Source organism: Alexandromys fortis, unplaced genomic scaffold (assembly GCF_014885135.2).
Source record: "Alexandromys fortis isolate MF-2015 unplaced genomic scaffold, M_Fortis_MF-2015_v1.1 scaffold_7, whole genome shotgun sequence".
NCBI lineage: Eukaryota > Metazoa > Chordata > Mammalia > Rodentia > Cricetidae > Alexandromys > Alexandromys fortis.
Window position 1 is genome coordinate 17,883,547 of NW_026067920.1, and position 7,832 is coordinate 17,891,378.

A 7,832-nucleotide genomic window follows, 5' to 3' on the forward strand; every position below is an offset into this window, starting at 1 on the left:
ATTAATATCTGGGTCTTCAACTCAGTTCCATTAGTCTATTTTTATGCCAGTACCAGGCTTGATTTGTAACACTCTTTGTGCTATTACTGTAAAACTCAACAGAACTGCTTTTCCGCTGGAAAATTACACGTAGGGAGATCTACATTTATGTGCCTGAGTCATGGTCACTCATATTTGCTCCAGAATAGACTATGTCTTTAATCTTCTGTGTTGGGGGCTGTTTCTTTGGATGACAGACATAAGTAGGTATTTGATGAAGAAAACAGGAAGACTTACAAACTTGAAGGAACAATGAAGACTGACTGGCCTCGGAGGAAAGAAGGAAACATGGTAGCTGTGGGGTCCTAGTAAACACTACCAGAGTGTCGTTTTAAGATATCGAAAAGACAATATACCCACAATTACCAAACTCCACACAGTCTCCAAGCACCGAGATTCTGATGAGCCTTACTTGACCTCAGATTCCCTTCTCTGATCACAGAAGGGGCAGCATGTGGACTGACCACACTTGATAGATCCTGAACAGTGTAGAGAATGAACTTTTTTTCAAAAGTGAGCCCCGGGTGCTACTAAGCATGGGAGAAAAGTGAAAGGAATCTGGGAGCCTGAAGAGCTGAGAGGAAGCCAGCTCATAAGCTGGGAGCCTTCCAGGACATTCCCTGCCCTTCCCAGCACTGCTTCTCACAAACAGTTGATACATCTTTATTTTCAATGTTTTATACAAGTATTCGTCGCATAAAGTCATAAAGGGCTTGCTAACAGTTCCCCATCACACTGACTTTAATTAGAAATTCTTAGAAAATAAATGTGGGTGAAAGAAACAGCATTTGACGGCACCTGCACAAGTCAGAAACAGCTGAAGACGATGATTTGTTGAGTCCATATTCAGACAGACATTTTGCTCTAGAGAGAGACAATGGAAGGGACCATTCACAAGTTCACCCCTTTACCCACTCAGTTCAGGGTGGATTAGATGTCACCCCGCCAACCCTCCTTCTGACTTCTTAGCAACACCTGCTGGTCAGTAAAGGAAACTCTCTGTCATCATTCAAGTTTTCTCTTTCTCAAGGGAGTCTGAGTTTGAGCAAATGTTCCCTAGTAGACCTCACACCTAGACAAGATCACTAGAGGCCTCTTGTCCAGGCTTTTCTTCAGATCCCTTCCTGCAGACTCTCCCGCCCTCCCACACTTCACCAATAGCCTTGGGAGTGTGTAGGACTTATTACTGGTGTTGGGAAAACTTAAGGCTTTGGAATGAAGGGGGAAAAGATTACTATGGGTGTACAGTGTAACTACCAATTACAGTAAATCCTCTGGATTATGTGTTTCTGTAACTGTGTGTGTTTTTCCTTGTCTAGGGGCCTTTTTATAACTGGAAGTTGTGGATAACTGATGAAAACACAAATCCTAACATGAACAGACCGTATTTCAAAGCCTGCTTTCTTCCTGCACTTTCCATGGTAAAGCCAGGTTTTTGTCCATTTATGAATGGATTTCAACACTCCTCTACCCTGTATGTTCTTAATCTTTGACCTCTCCTTTAAACAAGTTGTGATGTTGAATCACTATTTTTTTATTTATTCTACATGAGAGCTGAAATCGTCTTCCTCTTTGAATTTTCCATTAGCACTAGTTACTCAAATAAACTTTAAATTTACCTGAGAAATATCACAAAATTGCTAATATTGATCCGAAACTGAGAGACAAGTTTTCTAACCCTGACAAGTCTGGGATTTTACCCTACTGCATGCTAAAGCTTACACTGCCAGTTTCGTGATCAACAGACTTGACTTCTGGACCTTTTGATGAGACACAGAACTTTGTTATGCATGTCCTAGTAAATCAGAGTAAGACAAACGTTTGTATGGACACTATCTGTCCCCGCGTGCTGTAAAGACCAGAGAGACCACCTCCAATGGATTGTGTGCATTGCACCTAAGAAACTTGAGCTCAGAAGCCTAAATCTTTTATAATAAGTCACAAGTAAACATGCCCAAATTTTGCCTCAGAGAGGGATAATCTTTATTGTTCTGAATAGTAAACAAATCTGCCACCTTCTCTGAAAGGATTCTCTCTCTCTTTCCTTTTTTTATATTTTGTTATATGGATAGATGAGATCGGTTTCTCTACGTCTCTGTCTCTCTCAGTCTCTCTCTTCTTTCTCCAGTAGGTTGTCATTGTCACTACGCAAATACCAAAAAAGAGAGTGCCTCTGTTTGCAAAGATCTTTACCTAAGATATTCATGGGAATAATCACCTAGCCAAAAAAAAATCCATTTCCAAACTCATTCAAACACACTAAAGGGTAGCTAATTGGTACTAAGGAAATAGGCTTCCAGTTCAACAGATGGGAAAATACACATGGAATTATTTAATACATACATAATGTGTAGGTAGAGGCATGTGATATATATGTCCATTTTTCTCAAGAGAAGCTTCCACATAGAAAGTTTCCCTTGCTTTATCATCTGTGAGAAACTGTTGCTAACACTCTTGTGGTAGTAACAAGCACCTTTGGTTCCCAGATCTTGTTGTCTAATATAATCTCCAGTATAAAGAGCTAGAGGTCCTTTCAGGGAAGTGGATACCTTTAGGATTCTAGTATGAAATACACAAGGTGAGCCAGGGTCACCTTGTAATATCAAAAATAAAGTGCTTTTAAGAAGTATTTAATTTGGGGCTGGAGAGATGGCTAAGTGACTAAGAACACTGGATATTCTTCCAGAAGACCTTGGTTCAATTCCTAGGACCAACATGATGTCTTACAACTGTCTTTAACTCCAGCTCCAAGGGATACAGGTAGCATCATGGTGTGCATACACGCTTGTAGGTAAAACATTGATATACACAAAGTAAAATTAAATTTAAAGTATTTTAAAGAAGTATTTAATTTAAAAAATTAATATATGAATCCACAATTATGTGTCATGTCAAAAACAAAAAAATCTGAAAGAGCACCCAGTGGCCAAAGCTAAAACCATTTGAGAAACAAAATATTAACTCTCCATCTGCAGGTGCAAACAAGCATTGAAGGAAAATATTCAAAAAAATCATACCTATATGAAGTATGACAGGTTTGCCATTTGTATAAGTGCTATAGCATTACAACTATTTCCACAACATTTATTATTTTATGGTCTTTTGGCTACGATCAAATGTAGCACCCAATATTCCTAATGCATTAAGTTTTATAAGCAATCTAGAGATAATTTTCAATATATAAGAACATACAAATAGGTCATATGCAAATACTATGAAACTTTGCATAAGGAACTTGAACAACATGAAGCGAATCCCCTGTGGGTGCCCAAGAGTGACTATATTACATTATAGATCAAACTATGAAGTTAATAAATGATATGGAGAACATAAAGAAAAGATACAACCATTCCAGGAATTTCAAATAATTTATGCAGCTAGACTACCCAAGGAAATTCCCCATTTCTTAATCTTAGCACTGTACCTACTGACTTCCTTTTGCCAAACAGAGAGGAGGAAGAAAAAAACAACTTTATTAGGGAGGAACCTGATAAACACTAGCTCAGCCAGAGCCCAGCGGAGAAGGTTTTAATAGAGGTGATTTGAGTTGGTGATGATAAATATTTTGATAACTAATCATCACTCAGTAATTAAATAAATCCTTAATTGAGTTACATTCTGCAAAACATCTGTCTAAATTTTTCAAAAGTGTCAAGGTCATAAAAAAGAATAAGGCACTTCTGAAAAACCACCAGAGCAAGAGGAACCGAAAAAAGACATGATAACTAAATGTAGTGTAAGAGAGAAAGAACATGTGTACCTGGTAATGAAAACCTATCATTAGCGTCTGTCTGGTTATGATGAATGCAACATATTAATGTAAATATTAACAGTGGAGAAACTGGTTATAAGGTATACAAGAACTCTGTACTTCCTAATTGCCTATGAATGTAAACTACTCTATAATTAAAGGTTCGTTTCCATAAAAAGAAAGCACTTATGATCCATATTCAACTCCATTTGATCATGTGTAACAGGAGGTTTTGATACAAGCGTCTGTATGTCGTTCTTCTCATAACTTGTAATTAAGCGAACCTGATTTTTGCAATAGGAACTATGGACATACTTCTTCAACACATAAGAGGTGCTGAGGCATAAATGAGCCTTTAATAACTGAGCCTTTGCCAAGTTCGAATTTTTAAATCAGAAAAAATAAATTGAAACTGGGGTCTAACCCTCTGACTGTCATAGAAAAGAGCATCCAGCTTCTACACTAGATGCTGAATGGCTCTTTTGCTCTTGTCTGATAGTTCTGTGGGTTATAATGACAGAGAACAAGGCATCCCACAGGGAATGGATAACAATGGCATCCTGGAGAAGAAAAATTAGAATGAGATTACTGATAACATCAGCAATATGAATTTAAAGGAGTCCATGTCTGAGACAGAGTTTCACGTAAATACAAAGGATTAACTCTAGCATATTTTCCCAAACAATAAATATGAATATTTAAATTTTGTTGCTTCCTTCCACAACACCCAGCTAACATTTTAGAAGTCACAAGAACAAAAGCAGACATTCAGTTTGAACTCTGATGAAAAAGGAAGAAGTAATCCTTGAATTCTCAATTCAAAGCACAAAATAGACGGGCTTACTCACCTACCATTTTTATACATCCCAGACTCTCCTTCCCAGAGACGGCACCACCCACAATTGGTTAATACATTAATACAGCAATTAGCAGCTAAGAAAACGCCCTGCAGACGTGTTCAAGGGCCAATCTGATGGTGTCTGTACTGGCTGCTTTTGTATGTCAACTTGACACAAGTTAGAGTCATGTAAGAGGAAGAAAACTCCTACCGACGTAGTAGGGTATTACTGTGACAGAACTGACCAGGTTTTTGGAAGGAATGTGGAAAGACTTTGGAACTTTGGACTAGAAAAGCCATTGAGGGGTGCACCCATACACTGAGACAAGGGGGATGTTCTTTCGGGAACCCACCAAGGCCAGCTGGCCTGGGTCTGAAAAAGCCCGGTGATGTGGGAGTGATTTCTTATTAATAAAGAAACTGCCTAGGCCCATTTGATAGGCCAACCCTTAGGTAGGCGGAGAAAACAGAACAGGATTCTGGGAGAAAGAAGCTGAATGAAAGAGTCGCCTGGTTCTCCCACTCCAGACAGACGCAGGTTAAGATCCTCCCTGGTAAGCCAGCTCGTGGGCTACACAGAATATTAGAAATGGGTTAGAACAATATGTAAGAGCTAGCCAATAAGAAGCTGGAACTAGCCGGGCCAGGCAGTGTTTGAAAGAATACAGTTTCCGTGTAATTATTTCCGGGCATAAGCTAGCTATGCGGGTGGCCGGGTGCCCGGGACGCAGCCCTGCCGCTCCTAATGCAACAGCCCGGGTTAAAACCGGTCTCGCTGAACATAGTGGACAATGAGGACTACTGAGACCTCATGAACAATGGCAATGGGTTTTTGATCCTACTGTACCTATTGGTTTCGTGGGAGCCTAGGCAGTTTCGTGGATGCTCACCTTACTAGACCTGGATGGAGGTGGGTGGTCCTTGGACTTCCCACAGGGCAGGGAACCCTGATTGCTCTTTGGGCTGACGAGGGAGGGGGACTTGGTTGGGGGAGGGGGAGGGAAAGGGGAGGCGGCGGTGGGGAAGAGACAGAAATCTTTAATTAATAAATAAATTAATTTAAAAAAAAGAAAGAAAAGCCATTGAGTGTAGCTCTCTGGGATGTTCTGTCAGGACAGATAAGACTGTTAAGAGCAATGCAGAGGCTGGAGGTCTGGCTTGCGAGGTTTCAGAGGGAAATGTAAAGACTCTATCAGGGTCGTTTGCTATTTTGAATTAAAATTCTGTGATTAGGTGGGGCTGAAGAATCAACCGTGATTAACAAGATACCAGAACTACGAAAGCAAAGTTTTGCTTTGCTGGCATGGTTGATGCTGATTGGCAGGAGCTGAGGGCCGGCTCCCACCTTCTGACTCCGTGCAGCTCCTCACCTTCATCAAAGCGCTCCACTGCTCTCGCCAGGGTGTTCCTCTTCGTTTGGCAATCAGGGCATCTTTAATTATAAATTGGCTTGTTTGAAGCCTGAAATTTGGCATCAGTGGTTTTGGCTGTGAAGACTTTGAACATTTTCCTGTTCGTTTGTTTTACTGGCTCATGTTTTTTGACTTGGGGGAGAAATAAAAATACAAGCCTGGAGCCGGGCTAGGGTGGTGCACGCCTTTAATCCCAGTACTCAGGAGGCAGAGGCACAAGGCCAGACTGGTCTATAGGAACTAGTTGCAACACAGGCTACAAAGTTACAAAGAACCACTGTCTTGAAAAACAAAAAACAAACAAATAAAAAAAGAACAGAAAAGAAAAGAAAAAAAATACAAGGCTGCTGAATTCGTTTGAATGGAAGCATCCAGAAATGGGAAAATATCAACTTGCTCAGATTTATTATTCATTTCTAGATTGTAGGTTAAAAAGCATGAAGTTGGTTTCCAAGGGCTTCCAAACTCAACAAAAGTCCACCGCTGGGGTTGCTCCTGGATAATTATGTTGGTGCCAGGGCGCATGGGAGAATGGAAAACAATACCTGCTAGGCCAGTGGCTGGAGGCTGCTCCTCCACAGTCAGGTTTAGGTAAGAGAGGGACGAGCATCTGAACAAGGGGTGTCGGCTCTACATCCTTCATACCATGCTTTGCACAAAGCCAAGGTTGTAAAAGATGGCTTCTTTTTATTTTATTTATTTATCTGGTTGGTTGGTTGGTTGGTTGGTTGGTTGGTTGGTTGGTTGGTTGGTTGGTTTTTCGAGACAGGGTTTTTCTGTAGCTTTCAAGCCTGACCTGAAACTTGCTCTGTTGACCAGGCTGGCCTCAAACTCACAGAGATCTGCCTGTCTCTGCCTTCCATCTTGAACTAAGAAAGTATTTTACTGGAGCCCAGCTGAGAGACTTTGAATTTTAAAAGACTTTGAATTTCAAAATAGATTGGCCAACTATTTTAAAGGGACTGAAATGTTATTGGTTGAATATGTAAAGATTGTGGGACTTTTCAAGTTACTTAAGTTTTCAATGTGAGGAAAATTGGGGATAAATAAGAAAGGAAGAGTTGTGGCTTAATAGTGATGTGCTTGTGTGTCAAGATGAGAAGAGGTCAGTTATACTGGCTTGTTTTGTGTGACAACTTGTCACAAGCTAGAGTCACCAGAGAAGGAGACTCAGTTGAGGAAAAGCCTCCATGAGATCTGACTATAAGGCATTTTTCTCAAATAGTGATCAATGGTGAAGCTCCCAGCCCTTGGTGGGTGATGCCATCCCTGGGCTGATATCCAGAGTTCTATAAGAAGGTGGGTTGAGGTCTGGAGAGATGACTCAGAGGTTAAGAGCATTGCCCGCTCTACCAAAGGTCCTGAGTTTAATTCCCAGCAACCACATGGTGGCTCACAACCATCTGTAATGGGTCTGGTGCCCTTTTCTGGCCTGCAGGCATACACACAGAAGGAATATTGTATACATAATAAATAAATATTTTCATCCATTTGCATGCAAAATTCGAGAAGTCATTGTTTTTTACCGCTGAGTAGTATTCTAATGTGTATATATTCCACACTTTCTTCATCCATTCTTCCATTGAAGGACATCTAGGTTGTTTCCAGGTTCTGGCTATTACAAATAATGCTGCTATGAACATAGTTGAACAAATGCCCCTGTCATATGATCGGGCCTCTCTTGGGTATATTCCCAAGAGTGGCATTGCTGGGTCCAGGGGTAGGTTGATCCCGAATTTCCTGAGAAACCGCCACACTGCTTTCCAAAGTGGTTGCACAAGTTTGCATTCCC